This window comes from Macrobrachium nipponense, chromosome 1 (genome assembly GCF_015104395.2).
Source record: "Macrobrachium nipponense isolate FS-2020 chromosome 1, ASM1510439v2, whole genome shotgun sequence".
NCBI lineage: Eukaryota > Metazoa > Arthropoda > Malacostraca > Decapoda > Palaemonidae > Macrobrachium > Macrobrachium nipponense.
The window spans coordinates 109,095,762-109,113,871 of record NC_087200.1 but is presented as its reverse complement, the minus strand read 5'-3'; the positions used below and the strand labels follow the sequence as shown (position 1 = coordinate 109,113,871).

General features: G+C 39.1%; 1 protein-coding gene across 1 annotated transcript in view; it reads right to left on the bottom strand.

Moving 5' to 3' along the window:
* LOC135219549 (protein LZIC-like) overlaps positions 1–18,110 on the bottom strand; it is a gene marked incomplete in the record, with an annotated part of 200,618 nt that overhangs the window by 142,511 nt on the left and 39,997 nt on the right. The window contains 1 exon segment of the mRNA XM_064256403.1: positions 7,457–7,564.

Here is an 18,110-nt window from a genome sequence, read left to right as displayed (position 1 = left end):
TTTCAAAGCATCAGCTCCGAAATTCTACTCAAGAGATAATAACTTGTATTTATTATGCAAGAGGATATTGCAGAAACGGAGAAAATTGCAGATTCAGACACAAAATTAATAATTATGATGAAGGAAGATCAAAATATTATGGAAAAGTTGGATTTTTAATGTCAGAATTTCGGAAATGAAAAAAAGAACAACATACCAGAACAGGAAAGAGACATGGGAAAATCCTTATTACTACCAGTATTAAATGAAGGAGAAAACACGCAAACCATCATAGTGATGAATGCGCAGGGTTTAGTTACGAGTAACTCAAAAAGAAAAATAGAGTACTTAGAAGAACTAACCCAAATGAAAAGAAAATAGATATAATGAATATAAGTGAAACCTGGTATTCCCAAGAGACTGGGAATGATGATCAAATAAAAGGGTTCCAAACTTATAGATCAGATAGAAAAAATAGGAATCAAGGGGAACCGCAATATATGGGAAAGACAAAAACAAGAAAATATATAGAAATATAAGTAACTCAGAATGTGAACTAATAGCGGTAGAATTTGAATCTGAAAAATTGATGAACATAGTAATATATAGACCTCCTAATACTTAAAGAGTTTGACTTAATAATTGAAAAATTGGATGATATATGTAGAAATCACCAGGAACTTGGGCTATTCTCCTATTCTGGGTGACTTCCAACTTTCCTTTCGTAGAATTGGAAATAACGAATCAGGAGATTGTGGTTGTACTTATACATATAAAAAAGAGAGTAATAGTAGTGCAGAAGATAAGAGGCAATTTGAAAAGCTATTAGATATGCTACTAGAATACAACATTCAACAAATAAATCACCTGCAAGCCAACCAAGAAAGGAAAATACTTTAGACCTAGTATTTGTGAACGAGATGAATTATGTTAAAGAAATAATAGTTTATAATGCGAGTATTTCAGACCATAAAGTCATAGAATTAAACAGTTCATTCCAAAGCAAGAAAATTAGAGATAAGCAAGAAATGAAAAAGTGGGAAGGATATGGAAAATACAACTTCTACAGTAAAAATATAAAATGGTCAGAAATTAATGAAGAATTAAACAAAGATTGGGATAAATTTTCGTAAGTGATGACATAAGGGTAAATACGGAGATATTATATAAAATATTGGAGATAATAGTGGAAAAATATATACCGAAGAAGAAAAGTAAACATCATTCATGCATACCAAGAGACAGAAGGATCTTGTTCCAGAAAAATCAGAAAATGGAAAAAAGGTCTTGCAAAAGAAAAAAATGCATGGAAAGTTATAGAACTAAAAAGTAAGATAGAAAATGCAGAACAAAAAGATTATACAATCAAAAGAAAATGAAAACGGGACTTGGAAGAAAAAACCCTATTAAATATCAAGCAAAACCCCAACTATTATACATATGCGAAGAAGATGAATAAAAGAAGAATAGAAATAGGCCCTATGAGAATTGAAGGGAGATTAACGAATGAAAAAAAGGAAAAAAGGTTTGCAACATACTGGCAGAACGATATAAGAGAGAATTCACCCCTAGAATAGATAATGAAGATAATGATATAGAAGTAAGGGATGAAAATAGTGAATATTTAGCTGACATAGATATTAATGAAGCTGATATTGTGCAGGCTATTAATGAAATTTAAAAATGGAGCTGCTGCAGGGCCAGATGGAATTCCTGCTATTTTGTTAAAGAAAGTAGTTCATTTCTATCGCAAAGCCACTTGCAATATTATTAAGACAAAGTGTAGATACAGGCAAGATATATGATGAGCACAAATTAGCATATATTACCCCTACTTTCAAAAGTGGATCAAGACTAGAGGCAAGTAATTATAGGCCTGTGAGTCTAACATCACATATTATGAAAGTGTATGAAAGGGTAATGAAGAAAAATATTATGAAACATTTAATAAAAAATAATTTGTTTAATAAAGGACAACATGGTTTCGTACCCGGAAAAAGTACACAAACCCAACTGTTAGTCCACCGTGAAAACATATTCAAAAATATGAAAAGCGGGAAATGAAACAGATGTGTGGTTTATTTAGACTTTGCAAAAGCTTTTGATAAAGTAGACCATAATATATTAGCGAAGAAAATTAGAAAACACAATATCGTGGATAAAGTAGGAAGATGGTTAAAAGAATTTTTACACAACAGAAAACAGATAGTTATTGCAAACGACGAGAAATCGGATGAAGCCAAGGTAATATCCGGTGTGCCGCAAGGTACGGTGTTAGCTGCAATACTGTTTGTTATTATGATTGAAAGACATAGACATAATGTTAAGGATTCGGTAGTAGTAGTTTCGCAGATGACACAAGAATAAGTAGAGAAATTACTTGTGATGAAGATAGGAACGCTCTACAAAGAGACCTTAACAAAGTATATGATTGGGCAGAGGTAAATAGGATGGTATTTAACTCTGATAAATTTGAATCAATAAATTATGGAGACAGAGAAAGAAAGCTATATGCATATAAGGGACCTAATAATGAGAACCATCACAAATAAGGAAGCAGTTAAACCTTGGTGTGATGATGAATAGGAACATGTTATGCAATGATCAAAATAGCAACTCTGTTGGCAAAATGTAAAGCAAAAATGGGAATGTTGTTAAGGCACTTCAAAACAAGAAAAGCTGAACACATGATTATGCTTTATAAAACATATGTCGTAGTCCACTTGAATATTGCAATATGATATGGTACCCACACTATCAAAAGGATATTGCACAAATAGAGAGTGTACAAAGGTCCTTTACAGCTAGAATAGAAGAAGTTAAGGAACTAGACTACTGGGAAAGACTACAATTCTTAAAATTATATAGTCTAGAAAGGAGAAGAGAACGCTACATGATAATTCAGGCATGGAAACAGATAGAAGGAATAGCAGAAAATATCATGGAACTAAAAATATCAGAAAGAGCAAGCAGAGGTAGATTAATAGTGCCCAAAACTATACCAGGAAAAATAAGGAAAGCACACAGGACATTAATCCACTACGCACCAGCATCGATAATGCAGCGTCTATTCAATGCGTTGCCAGCTCATCTGAGGAATATATCAGGAGTGAGCGGTAGATGTGTTTAAGAATAAGCTCGACAAATATCTAAACTGCATCCCAGACCATCCAAGATTGGAAGATGCAAAATATACCGGAAGATGTACTAGCAACTCTCTGTAGACATTAGAGGTGCCTCACACTGAGGGACCTGGGGCAACCCGAACAAGATGTAAGGTCTGTAAGGTAAGGTCTCTCTCTCTCTCTCTTTGCCACACAAGATAATAATGAGTCATAGTGGTAACGCCCTCCCTCTCTTTCGCTGGAAGCGTTATAAACAAAGAGAGATAAACACTCTCTCTCTCTCTCTCTCTCTCTCTCTCTCTCTCTCTCTCTCTCTCTCTCTCTCTCTCCCTTTTACCGAGATGAAAGAATTTTTATGGTGCTAGTATGTAAAATGTTTATTGATAATTTCAGTTATATAATAATAATAATTATAATAATTATAATAATAATAATAATAATAATAATAATAATAATAATAATAATAATAATAAAACTTTAATTACAAAATTCATAATGGTCGTATTTTAAAGAGATGAAAATGACCTTTCCATTTCACTTGTAAGGATAATTCCTCTTTCTACTGAGTGAGAGAATTTTTATGGTAGATGCACGTGTTTATTATATTTTCAAATAATAGTAATAATAATAATAATAATAACAGAAGTAGTAATAATACGATAAATAATTTCAAAAGAAAATTCTTCCCTTTGTCTTTTTCTGTATCAATTTCCCCACCTCAACTCGAGTGACACTCAAGCTTAACAATGCCATACAATGGTCAACGAATTTTAATGGTTTTATGTAATCTCTCTCTTCTCTCTCTCTCTCATCTCTCTCATCTATCTCTCTTCTCTCTCTCTCTCTCTCTCTCACTGAGATGAGATAATTTTCATGGACGTGTATGTAATAAGTTTATCGTTAATATTTTCCAATAATAATACTATAAGTACAAAATTCATATCTGAGTATTTTAAATACAATAATCATTCCATTTCTCTCTTTTAAACAACTCTCTCTCTCTCTCTCTCTCTCTCCACAAGATACTTGTCATACATTTGGTGTTTCTATTTCTTCCTTTTATCTCTCTCGCTCTCAGCAAAAGAATTGATAGACAGACAAACATAATTGCACAGTCCTCTCTTTCTCTCTTCTCTGGAGAAATATATGTATTTATGGGAGGGGGAAAAAGTTGCCTACAGACGTTCATTTCAATCTATTGAAACCTAAGGAGTTATTTCTCTCTCTCTCTCTCTCTCTCTCTCTCTCTCTCTCTCTCTCTCTCTCTCTCTCTCTCTCTCTTGTATTTTAATGAAAATATACAGTAATTTGTGAATACAGTGTTGCACATGAAAAAGTAAATTAGTGATAATTTTAGAGATACGGCCCTAAGAAAAATTGCAAATTACTAGTAGTGAAATTTTCCCTGTGGACATGTTTTCAAGAACGTCGTTCCGGCTTACGACGATTTTCGGGTTACGACGCGTCTTAAGAACGGAACCCCCGTCGTAACCCGGGGACCGCCTGTATATAGTGTAGGAACAAATGTGAATTTCCCACAAATAATGGGTGGATATGGTCCATGGAGAAATCCATGAATATGTGAGTCCATGTATGTCGGGAACACAAATACGAGGGATCCACTCTTGTTAAAAAAAATAGGTCCTTCAAGGGATTAACACTTACATATACTGTATTATCTAAATTTTGTTGAGGGGGCCAACTGCTGTCTCTATATTACAATCCTCTCTGAAAATTGTAACTAGAATAAAATTACCTTCTTTGTCATGCCCCAGGACAGGAACCTATGTCACCAATTCCCAAGGCTAGGACAGTTGACCAGCAAATGTCTCATAGTCAAGAGTGCAGTTGTCATCACAAAATGGAGGATTTTCACAGGGCACTAAAAACCCACGAGTGAGTCTTGTATGTCCAATCCTCAATCTGCACAACATTGTTTCCTAACACCTTGGCATATAAGGATGTGACCAAGGAGACACTGATGACATGATGCTGTACATTTTTTTATTCTTTAAAATATTTTCCTATTCGGATTGCCAATACTTTTTAATTTTCTGACCTACTAGAGGACATAAATCTTGAATTGGCAGTAGGCATCTTGTGGGTTCTAGGGACCTGACTGCTGACTTTACAAGCTTGTCAGCTTTCTCATTCTCAACCACCCGAACATGGGAAGGCGCCCAACAGAAATATACTTCTTTCCCTCTTCTTTTAACTAAAAGCATCCATTCCACTATACATATTTAAAATCAGAGGGTTTAAAGAGTTAAAAGATTCCAGTGACTGAAGAAGAAGTCTTGAGTCACAACACTATATAAAACTATATTTCCATTCTGAATTAAAATTTCCTTTAAAGCCTTCAAAATTGTATATAGCTTTACTGTAAAAATAGATATAACAGATGATAATCTGCTGCTTCTTTTGTGTTTAAGAAGTGAGGGAATGTGCTCCTATGCCAGTCAGCCGAAGTCTAGCATAAAAAAGCTTGTTTGCAACATGAACCCCTACATCTCGAACATCCCGAAACACACTCATTCTGAAAGACTACAACATTACAAAGTTCCCAGAAATGTGTGAGAATATAAGATACATAAAAACATTAATGTCAATACATCTGTTTCCAAATATCTTAACAAAACAAATGTAAATACTAAAAAATAAAACAAAAGTAAATGGGCTCTGTCTCCCTGAAGGGGCAATACTCCCTGGGAGGCGGACCAGCCCAACACATAACGCAAGTGATGACAACGCAGAAGAAAGATCACATTTACTGCAATTTGCATCTGTCCCAAGGAGGGTCAACACGGAAAACAAGGAAGGCAGTACAAAAACGTTGATGTCTACAGAACTTCTGGGCAGAATAAAATGAAACAAAGCACAGGCTACGAGAAAAGACTGGCTTGGGAAAAGGAGAGCAAAGCGATACACAACTCCCCAAGGCAGTTGAAGAAACACTGGTGCATTACAGGGTTCCAAGCCTAGTCAGTGACCAACATCCACCTTGTATATGCATGAGTTGCCAGATGCCACAGATTCCTTGTTTTACAATCTTTGATTGTTTTTAACTGGTTTCCAGCTTGGCACTAGAAGATTATCATATTATTAAGGCCGAAGGTTTGCTCCGCATATGAACAACTGCTGCTTCTTTCTATATCAAGGAAGGCAACTCCAAAGCCGACGCTACCACCTGACTTTGAGCCATCCACGAAAACTGCAATGGAGTTATCACGTTATAAAGAATGTCCTACAAATATTGACTGCATGGCCTCACTGGACCATTATGTCTTGTTAAAATTTAAAATTTCTACAAAATTTTACCTGTGGAAGGTTCCAGGGAGCTAATTGAATATTCTGCTGGTAAAATCTCCATCCTTAGCATGTTTAATTAGAAGCAATCCCTGGTTATAGGCATGGGTTCCATTCTCTGCAGGGTGCTGATAAACAAAAACTGCCATTAACTGACACTGGGATTTATGGCGCCAAGTTTAGGTTAATGGCACCTCTGTTAGATATATTATGGCGCCATAACTCAATTATCGACACCTTATGGCGCTGATAACCGAAACTTGGCCTGTTATGGCGGCATAAGTTGTTGATTTGATGGCGCTAGACAAGTGCCATAAAACTGGATCACCATTAACAGAGTCCCCAATAACCGGGGACTGCCTACCAGACAATAAAATTTACTCAGAGTGAATGGTTGCTTGGGGTGATTTTCATAAAGCTGTCAATGCCTTTCCTTTCTCATACAAACTCCCTAAAGACTTAAGGAGCCTCTGAAATCTGTACCATCTCCAAACCAACAGATGCTGGTAATGAAGATCTAGAGGTATCTCACCAGCATCTACAAGCAGGCTCTCAGTGGGGGATGATTTAAATGATCCTGTAGACAATCTTACTCCTCCATGATGAATCAAATTGAGCATTCTAAGGCTATTTGGTTTTATAGTAATTCACAATTCAAACCTTTAAGTTAATTTTGAAAATACCAAGGCTTCACATAATCTCAACATCTGAGTTTGGTCTACACCACACAAAGTGTGCGACAGGACTTTCAGCACATTCACTGCTTTCAAGCGATTTGTCTTGATATATTTCACATGTGAAATCCAGGTGAGATTGCTGTTAAAAATCAAACCAAGAAACCTTGTCTCACCAACAAATGGAATTCTCTGCATATGTATTAACGAATATGGATCAGGATGGAATCCTCTTATATGGCATAAGTGCAAGGTTACCGTTTGACTAGCAGTACAAGTGATACATGCAAGAAATCATTATACAGTAGTACGTACTGTAATAGCAAAGACTATCTTCTATTCAGAACAAGAGACAAACTGCACAGAACTTACTTGCATTCTTCTAAATCTGCCAACTGTTGCACAAGACGGTCTAACTGATCCTCTAATTGTTGCTTTAACTGCTTGTTTTCATTTCTCCTCTGCTTCTACTAGCCATTTCTGAAGAGAAAATGGTACAAAAGATATAATTTTTTAAAGAAACAATAGTACATATTGCAAAACAGCCTTATCTACAACACCAGTCTTCTTCAGACACTTCACACTAAAAATCATGAGGTCTTCCTTTCCTACTATCAATGTATTGCCTCTTTATTTGAGCACCCCTGGTGGTGAAAAAATCACAGTAGTATTTAAAAGTAAATTGTGTTTTTCCTAACTATACAAACCTGAGGTGCTTCATAATAGGAATTGCTTATGGTGAAGCTGGAACATGGCTGTTAAAACTCTAGAACAAGGTGGTTAGGAAGTAACTACCATCCAGTCAGCGGGGAGAACCACCTTCCTGGATGAAAACACTCCACACTGCCTTTCAACCCAAGCACAGTTTTCACATTGAGGGGTGTCATGAGGTTTAAAGGACCTCAGGTTTGTATAGTACAAAATTGGGAAAAATACAATTTACTTTTAAAAATCACAATCGCAGGTGCGATGAAACGGAAGACTAGGCTACAGACTTCTGTTATACCGAGGGGTAAACAGAAAGATGATAACGAGTCTAGTGGGATATATCTCTGTCTAAAAATTCTCGCAATGGCAAAATGCGGTGCAGGAGAGATGGGGATACACATACGTACAGTGGTACCTCGAGATACGAAAGGCTCAACTTACAAAACACTTGAGATACAAAAACAAATACGAAGATTTTTGGGACTCTACATACGAAAATTGTTCAAGATACAAAAGGTTGTTGCTGTAAAGTCCAAGATTCGCACGGACCACCGATAACAATTTTAAAACTCGCGTGCCGCCAACTGAGTAGACTCCCCACCATCCTCCGTTCTCCCATTGGTTCCTGATGCTAGTCACCGCCATAAGATCCTTCTCTCCTATTGGTCAGCATCTCTCCCATGATCCCATCATGCATCTACATAGCGGAGTGCTTTTTCGGCCACTTCGCGGCATCTTCGGTATCGTAAGCACGCGGAATTCGTTCGTTCTATACGATTTAGTTTATTAACGTAAATTCGTTAGTGATTTCGTTGTAGTATACTTTATTGTGTTGTGTGAGAACTTAACTACATACGTATACTACATAACATATTTACGTACAGTATATACGTAGTCATGGGTACCAAGAAAGTTGAAGTTCAGGGAAAGAAGAAGATGCTTTCTTTGGAGACGAAGATGGAGATAATTAAAAAGTATGAAGCTGGTATGCGATTGAGTGTGATTGCCAAGGAATACGGCCGAAATCCATTGACAATAGGCACCATCCTTAAGCAGAAGGATGTCATCAAAGCAGTTATACCTTCCAAGGGCGTGACTATTCTGTCCAGCAAGAGGAGCCACGTGCACGATGAAATGGAAAGGCTGCTTCTTGTCTGGATAAAAGACAAAGAAATCGCTGGCGATACGATAACCGAGACGGCAATCTGCCGCAAGGCCAGCGCTATTTTCATCAATTTGATTGCCCAGGCCGAAGACGATGGAGGAGAAAGGACATTGACGCCAACCCCAGACTTCAAGGCTTCTCATGGGTGGTTAGAAAAATTCCGTTTATCCGTAAACGGACTGGCATCCATTCGGTTGTGTGACATGGGGAGGCGGCCAGCTCTGACACAAAAGCGGCCCAAGCCTTTATTACCCCTTCAACGCTGAAGGGGTATAATAAAAATTGTCTCCCGTATGCCAAGGGGGTCTCGGAGTGAGTGCCGAAGCGGAAAAAATATTTTTTTCAAAAAATCACAGCGCGCTTAGTTTTCAAGATTAAGAGTTCATTTTTGGCTCCTTTTTTTTCATTGCTGAAGTTTAGTATGCAACCATCAGAAATGAAAAAAAATCATTATCACATAAATAATGCGATATATGATAGAGCGAAAACAAAATTTCATATATAATTGTATTCAAATAGTGCTGTGAGCAAAATGGTTAAAGCTAACGAGTTAACTTATTTTTGTTGTATTGTACACTAAATTACAATCCTTTTGGTATATAACACATTGTAAAACAATCAAAGCAACACAGAGAAAATATTATCACAAAATGATGCATGAATTCGTAACGCGCGGACATAAATTTTTTTTTTTTTAAATTCTCCATAAATCTAAATATTGTTCTAGAGACTTCCAATTTGTTTCAAAATGAAGATAAATGATTGAATATTACTATACACTAAGAGTTTTAGCTTACAATTGCAGTTTTCGACCATTTCGGAAGAGTTAAAGTTGACCGAATGTCGAATTTTTTAAATATTTTTTTTATATGAAAATATTTCAAAAATGAGAAAAGCTACAACCTTCAATTAATTTTTGTTGTATTTTACATGAAATTGCGCACATTTTCATATATAAAACTCTATGAAACGCCTAATATAAAACGGAGCAAATATTACGAGAATGCGACGTACGCATTTCGGAGATTTGCGGTGGAGAATCCGCGCGCGGAGGGAAGGAAAGTTTTTTTTTTTTAAATTCACCATAAATCTAAATATTGTGCTAGAGACTTTAAATTTGTTTCAAAATGAAGATAAATGACTGAATATTACTAGACTATAAAAGTTTTAGCTTACAATTGCGTTTTTCTACCATTTCGGTAGAGTCAAAGTTGACCGAAAGTGGTTTTTTTCTATTTATCGTGATTTACATGCAAATATTTCAAAAATGAGAAAAGCTACAACCTTCAATTATTTTTAGTTGTATTCTACATGAAATTGCGCACATTTTCATATATAAAACTTTATGTAACGGCTAATTTAAAATGGTGCAAACATTACGACAATCGCATGAAAAAATTTCTGATTTTTTTCAGAAGAGTTACCGCGCTGACGTAAGGAAAATGTTTTTTTTTCATAAATTCACCATAAATCAAAATATTGTGCTAGAGACTTCTAATTTGTTGCAAAATGAAGGTAATGATTGAATATTACTATAATATAAGAGTTTTAGCTTACAATTGCGTTTTTCGACCATTTCGGTAGAGTCAAATTTGACCGAAGGTTGAAATTTTGGCACTTAGCATTATTTATATGAAAATATTTCAAAACTGATAAAAGCTACAACCATGGGTTGTTTTTAGTTGTATTGTGCATGAAATTGTGCACATTTCCATATGTAAAACTTTATGTAACGGCTAATTTAAAATGGTGCAAACATTACGACAATCGCACGAAAAAATGTCTAATTTTTTCGGAAGAGTTACCGCGCGGATGTAAGGAAAGCTTTTTTCATAAATACACCATAAATCGAAATATTGTGCTAGAGACTTCAAATTTGTTGCAAAATGAAGGTAAATGGTTGAATATTACTAGAATATAAGAGTTTTAGCTTACAATTGCATTTTTCGACCATTTCGGTAGTCAAAGTTGACCGAAGGTTGAAATTTTGGCACTTATCGTTATTTATATGAAAATATTTCAAACTGATAAAAGCTACAATCATGAGTCTTTTTTTGTTGTATTCTACATGAAATTGCACACATTTTCATATATAACACCCCATGTAACGGCTAATTTAAAATGGTGCAAAAATTATGTCAGTGACAAAATAATTTCTGAGATGTATCACTGATACTTTTTAGTGCGATAAAAAAAAGAAATTCGTGCTTGCGCGCCAGCGTAACGATTGTAAACAAAACAACGCATTGATCCGTGAGCTCCCAGCATCCCCCAAGGCGCGTGATTCAAAAGTTTTCGGCTGGTAGGAAGTATTTTTCCATGAATTTTTAAAAATGATATTGTTATGATACAATAAAGTTTGTTCATACTTACCTGGCAGATATATATATAGCTGTATTTTCTGAAGTCCGACAGAATTTTAAAAACTTCCGACACACGCAGTGGTCGGCCAGGTGGTTAGTACCCATTCCCGCCGCTGGGAGGCGGGTATCAGGAACCATTCCCATTTTCTATTCATAATTTTTATTTCCACTGTCCCCATGAGGGGATGGTGGGTGGGTTACTTGATTTATATTATGATTATCTGCCAGGTAAGTGTGAACAACTTTATTGTATCATAACAATATCATTTTGTTCATGAAACTTACTGTCAGATATATATATAGCTGAATCCCACCTTTGGAGGTGGGAAGGGACAGAATAAGAAGGATTTTGGGAAAACAAATGCATGCAGATGATTTACATCTTGGTTCCACCTGTTAGCATAGCTGGCTTCGTGGTTACTGCCACGTAAGTCTGCTTGTGCTACTAGAGTTGCCAGCGAGGTAGAGACCTATATAGCTGGTGCACTCCAGATGATCTGTCAACAGGGGCGAGACCACGACGTGACTAGACCATATTGACCATACCATGAGGGCTAAGAAGTAAAATAAATATATATATATATAAATATATATATATCACCACCTGACCAACCTAGCCAAAGTTAAGGTGTGTTAACTAAGGCTTAAGAGTTAAGAAGTCGCCGTTGTCGGCGACTCAACAACTAAATTAAGAGCTCTTCCTAACCATTTTCTACAGGATAGGATGAGTGGTACTTCTTGCCCCCAAGATTGTGTCTGCAGACACGTATGGCCCTAGCGAGCAGCGATCTCATATGCCATCTTCACATCTCGCAGGGAGTGTGAAGTGAACACAGAGTTGCTTCGCTAAAACATGGTACTCAGGATGTTGCTGAGTGCCATGCTCTGTTGAAATGCTTCCGAGGCCGCGCCCTCACCTCGTGAGCATTCAGATAAAAAGATTTCAAATCTTTGTGCAAACACAATGAAGGAGCATTTTTGAAAGAACTCCTTAACACTAAAGCCAGGATGTTCTTCGATATGGGCAAGTCTGGTCTTTTTCGGAACACTGCAGATTGCCCGAATGACTTCGACTTCCTTGAGTTTTATGTAGATAAAACTTGAGAGACCCGACAGGGCACAGGACTCTCTCTGGCTCCTGCCCACTAACTTGTGCCATCCTTGCTTCCAAGCTCCTGGCCCAAGGACAAAACGGGTTACCATTCTTAGGCCACAACGGAGGGCTTAGAGACCACACCGCCTTGTTTTCTCTAAAGCCAAAACTTGTGACGATGGCTTAAAATCTCACTAACCCTCTTTGTCGTATCTAGGGTGGTTAGAAGAAGGCCTTCCTGATCACATGCAAGAAGTTAACAGGTAGGAGAGGTTCGAATGCTTTGACATCAAGAACTTCAGACTATGTCTAAGTTCCATATTGAAAGCTTCGATCTGGACATGCACAGTCAGTCCGTCTGTACTAAAGTCAGGTGACCGACCAGTTGACCAGTCAGACGAATCAAGGACAGCAAGGCTGTACCCTGAAGACCATAAGGCACTATTCTTCGCTGAAGGATGAAGTGTCTGGACTGGCCTGGGCGATTCAATCTAAGCAAACATTGGGGGGGGTGTATCAAAAAAAAAAAAAACGCAACCCAACGTCGTCAGCGAATCAACTCCTGACTCGAGCTTCTGGTGCCAGGAGAAAGGAGCGAGGAGCAAAAAGGCGATTCAGTCCCGAAGGAAGAATGCCTGACAGTCCAACCTGGTCTCATGTTACACGATCATCGGGGGTGTATAAACGCAACCGACTTCGTCAACAAGAAACTCAGGGCTACTATCGTCGCCTGATCTCGCACGAGTGTCTGACTCCGAGAAAACAGGTGAGACAAAAAGTAGATGGTGAGCGAGGTTCGAGATTCCACAGAACTCAAAGATCGTGAAGGGCTTTGTTGTTTGACCGACGCAAATCTCTGAGCCCAAAGGCCGTCAACAACATATTTGCGTATTCTTTAATAGTTGTGACTGCCAGCTTATCCCCATTCTTCAGACGGAAATGGAAGACGGTAATCTTATTCCTGTCAACATCTCGATAGCCTGAACGTAGTCAGACTCAGAGCGGAGAGGTTATAGGTACCTTTCGAGTTAGAGTAGACCGACTCTCTCGGAAAAGGTCCTTGGAAAGTGAACTAGGAAGTATGTGACCTCTGTGAATCCAGGATCCTGAAGGCCACATGGGGCGATCAGCGTCATGTCGCTCCCTGTGACGTCATAAATCCTCTTATTACATTTCCTAAGCGATTGAAAAAGGGGAAAAGAGACCTAAATATCCATCCCGTTCAATATTATAGGATGGCGTTTAATGGTACCGATCCCGGATCGAGAATAAGGGAGCAGAGAAGTAGAAGCCTCTTCGTCCTCAACATATCGAAGAGAAGAATGAAAGGGCGTCCCTAAAGTCTCCACAACTCTCAACTTACTTCTAAAGAAAGATTCCACTCGGAAGTCAATAGTTGCTGCCGTCGATCGAGACGATTCGTACGGACTTTTGCAATCCTGTAACGAACCTCTAGAGGATCGTTACATTCTACGCCTGTTGTTATAATAGGCTTTCTCGTAAACTCGAACAGGGACCGAGAGAAGATACTTCTTAAGATATGAGAGAGCTGTGGAATATCAGAGTTGATCTGGACCACTGGTTCCCAAAACTCGTTACGAGGACTGGAGGGACTACCGAATCGCTTTTACTTCTTTCAGATTAAGATCCAGGACATCTGAAACCCTATCCAGATGTCCGGCACCTTCTTTCTATCACCTCAGGTGATAAACGCACTGAGAGATGTTCAGAATCATTCCTAGATCTTGAATAATATTTCAGTTTCCCGGGGTAGGAAAAAACTGTGGTCTGAATTGCAGTCTATCGGGGAAACAAACTTCTTCAGGAAGGAAATGGTCCCCAGCAAGCTCATCCATTCCCTCCCCGAGTATGCTTACTTCCCTAATAAGGCTGCGCTTTGCCTAAGCAGGAGAGCATATAAAAGTGCAATGTTGCGGGTAGATCGTAGTTCTATACCGTGCGGTAACGAGTACCGAAAGGATTAAGAGGTAACTCTGTTGAACATAGTAAGGCAAAACGAATGCAACGTTTATTCATTCACGATAGAAATCCCCTCAATCTTAGGCTAAAGTCCGTGATTGTAGGACAGAGATACAGTTAGTCAGTCAATCCCGCAGGAGAGACGTAACCGCCAGCACAGAGATACGGTTAGTCAGTCAATCCCGCAGGAGAGAGAGACGTAACCTACCGCGCATGACAGCGACCGATCTGTTACTGGCTCGGTTGGACTGGAGGACAGACACAGCGTGACAGCAGCAGCCAGCAGCGAGCTACGAACGTCGTCACTTAACTTTATGTCTGGGTTGCCAGCTACCCTATTCTACGAAGAAATAGGTTCGTTATTTTTTGAGCAGAAAGACTCTCAAGCTGGTATATTTAAGCGAAACAGAAAACGCTAAATATATAGATGCGTTTGTGTCGTCAGAACACTACCAAACAACGGTAAAAGATAAATCGGAAACTCCTGGAAGGCTGCAGGGAGTAACGATTAAATGTCCTTAAAATAGACAATAGACCTCTCGGTTGCCATCCGAAGAGGTAACTACAGCAAGCGTAAATGACTTGAACCAACCAGAAGTAAAATAACGCAAGGCAAAATATGAAATTATATCACAATAAAGTTTGTTCGTACTTACCTGGCAGACATATATATAGCTGAATTCGGAAATACAGCTACATACATGGCAAGTTTCATGAACAAAACTTAAGAGAATCGAAGCAGTCAGCTCAAGCTTCTTATGCTATTGGACATAAGCGTTCATTGACGTAGTACTAAAGTCTCATTTCTTGTACGAGTCTGCGAATGACGAATGAGAGCTCTTCCGAATCTTGTCAATAAGAGCTTATTCGCTTACGCAATATCAAGTTAATGAGATGTTTGTCAATGAGAACTAACCCATTTACGGGACAAAGAGATATTTTGTCAATGAGGGGATACCCCACTTACTTGACAAAACGAAAATGATATTGTTAATAATAACAATAAAGTTTCATACATACTTACCTGGCAGATATGTACATAGCTAAGACTCCGTCGTCCCCGACAGAAATTCAAATTTCGCGCCACTCGCTACCGGTAGGTCAGGTGATCTACCTGCCTGCCTGGGCGGCAAGGACTAGGAACCATTCCCGTTTTCTATCATATTTTCTCTCTTCCACCTGTCTCCTGGGGGCGGGGCTGGGTGGGGGGCCATTAATCGTATAATCTCGCCAGGTAATATGGTATGAAAACTTTATTGTATTATAACAATATCAATTTTCATACAATGAAACTTACCTGTCAGATATATACATAGCTGATTGGCACCCTTTGGTGGAGGGTCAGAGACAGCTATATGGAATAGACAGGTAAACAACATATGTTGTAGGTATAACGAAAAACCTTGGTTCCTACCTGATAGGTGGTGACTTCGTGGCTGTAGCCCGGTAGTCTGCATCACCTCAAGACTTTAGCGAGATATTAGATCTATGGCTAGAGTTCTTGTGGGTCTGTCGATGGGTGGTAAGAACCGCTTAACCCCTCGGCAGAAGCCTAAAATAAAGGACTTTGTCAATGGGGGTAACTGGACCACTTCTATGACAACACACCTTGTGAAGGAGCATAACCAATCCCGACCACCTGATCCTAACCACCATGTTAGTATATAGAATTGCTCTGAGTTATCCCGAACTCATAACAAACAACCCTTAACTCGAAACGAAAAACTCATTTATACAAAAATTCTCAAAAAAAAAAAAAAAAAAATTTTAAATACTCCCCATAAAAGATATCAACAAGAGTTCCTTACTGAACAACAGTGACTGGGCCGCCAGTGCAGCACCAAGCCCTCTTTGTCAGCAGGAATCTAGAACATATCTAGTAGAAGGTATGTACAAATTTAAGGATTGGTGTTTGCTCCCGTACCCAGTATTGTATCCGCCGATACAAAAGGTCCCAGAGAAAAACATTTCTCGTAGGTCACGCGAACGTCTTTAAGATAGTGAGATGCAAAAACTGAATTGCACCTCCAATATGTCGTGTCAATGATTTTCTTTAATGACATATTCTTCTGAAAAGAGAGAGACGTCGCCACTGCTCTAACTTCATGGGCTTTTACTCTTAAAAGCGGAAAAGAGTCGTCAGGACAGAAACTTGTGAGCATCCGTAATGACGCTCCTAATGAAGAAAGCTAATGCGTTCTTAGACATGATTCTTGTGGGGTCCTTAATCGAACACCAAAGACTTTGTCTAGAGCCTCCCATTTGTTTCTTTCTTTGTAAGAAGAACTTCAAGGCTCTTACCGGGCAAAGAGACCTCTCTGTTTCTCTCCCTACTAGACTCGATAAGCCTTTGATCTCGAATCTCTTGGGTCCAGGGATTCGATGGATTTTTCATTCTTCGCTAGAAACAGAGTTCTAACGAGCAAAAAAGGCCGAGTCTTTGTTAAAGCCGACTTCATCTTCTCGGGCATGAAGTTCGCCAACTCTTTTGGCTGTCGCCAAAGATAGGAGAAACAAGCATTTCTTGTTATATCCCTGAACGAAGCTACGTGGGGAGGCTCAAAATCTGTCCGACGAAAGGAACTTGAGAACTACGTCCAGGTTCCAGCTGGGTGGAGTTAGTTCCTTCGATTTTGTCGTTTCAAACGATCTAATCAAGTCAGTGCAGATCTTTATTATCAGCAATGTCTAGGCCTCTGTTTCTAAATACTGCCCGACAGCATGCTCCTGTATCCTTTGATTGTCGATACAGACAAATGAGAGACCTCCTCAATAAAACAACAGGAAATCGGCGATTTCGGTTATAGAGGTACTGGAGGAGGACAACTTCTTAGACTTGCACCACCTTCTGAATACCTCCCACTTCGACTGATAGACTCGTCTAGTGGAAGCTCTGCGGGCTCTAGCGATAGCGCTTGCAGCTTCGCGAGAAAACCCCCTCGCTCTGACAAGTCTTTCGATAGTCGAAAGGCAGTCAGAGCGAGAGCGGGGAGGTTTGATGAAACCTCTCGAAGTGTGGCTGTCTGAGAAGATCCATCCTTTTTGGAAGGGATCTTGGGAAGTCCTACTGTCCACTCCAGCACCTCTGCAAACCAATCTTGTGCTGGCCAAAACGGGGCTATCAGGGTCATCCTTGTCCCGTTGGACGCTACGAACTTTCTCAACACTTGTCCCAGGATTTTGAAAGGGGGGAAAGCGTACACGTCCACATGAGACCAGTCCAGCAGGAAGGCATCGACCACGAGAGCTCTTGGGTCTTCCACCACTGAACAAAAGACTTCCAGCCTTTTGGAAAGGAATGTGGCGAACAGATCTACGTGAGGAGTGCCCCAAAGATCCCAAAGACTCTGACACACCTCTGAATGAAGAGTCCATTCTGTGTGAAGGACCTGGCTTCTCCTGCTCAGTCTGTCCGCCCTGATGTTTCTCGTCCCCTGAACAAATCTTGTTAGGAGGGCGATGTTTCTTTGTGAGGCCAAATTAGCGATCTCTTGCTATCTCGTAAAGCGCACGGAGTGCGTTCCTCCCTGCTTCCGAATGTAGGACAGGGCTGTAGTGTTGTCCACATTCACTTGGACCACACTGTTCGTCACAAGGGTTCGAAGAACTTTAGCGCTAAGTGAACTGCTAGAAGTTCTTTGCAATTTATGTGCCAGGACACCTGTGCTGTCTTCCAGGTGCCTGACACTTCTCTCGGTCCTAGTGTTGCTCCCCAAC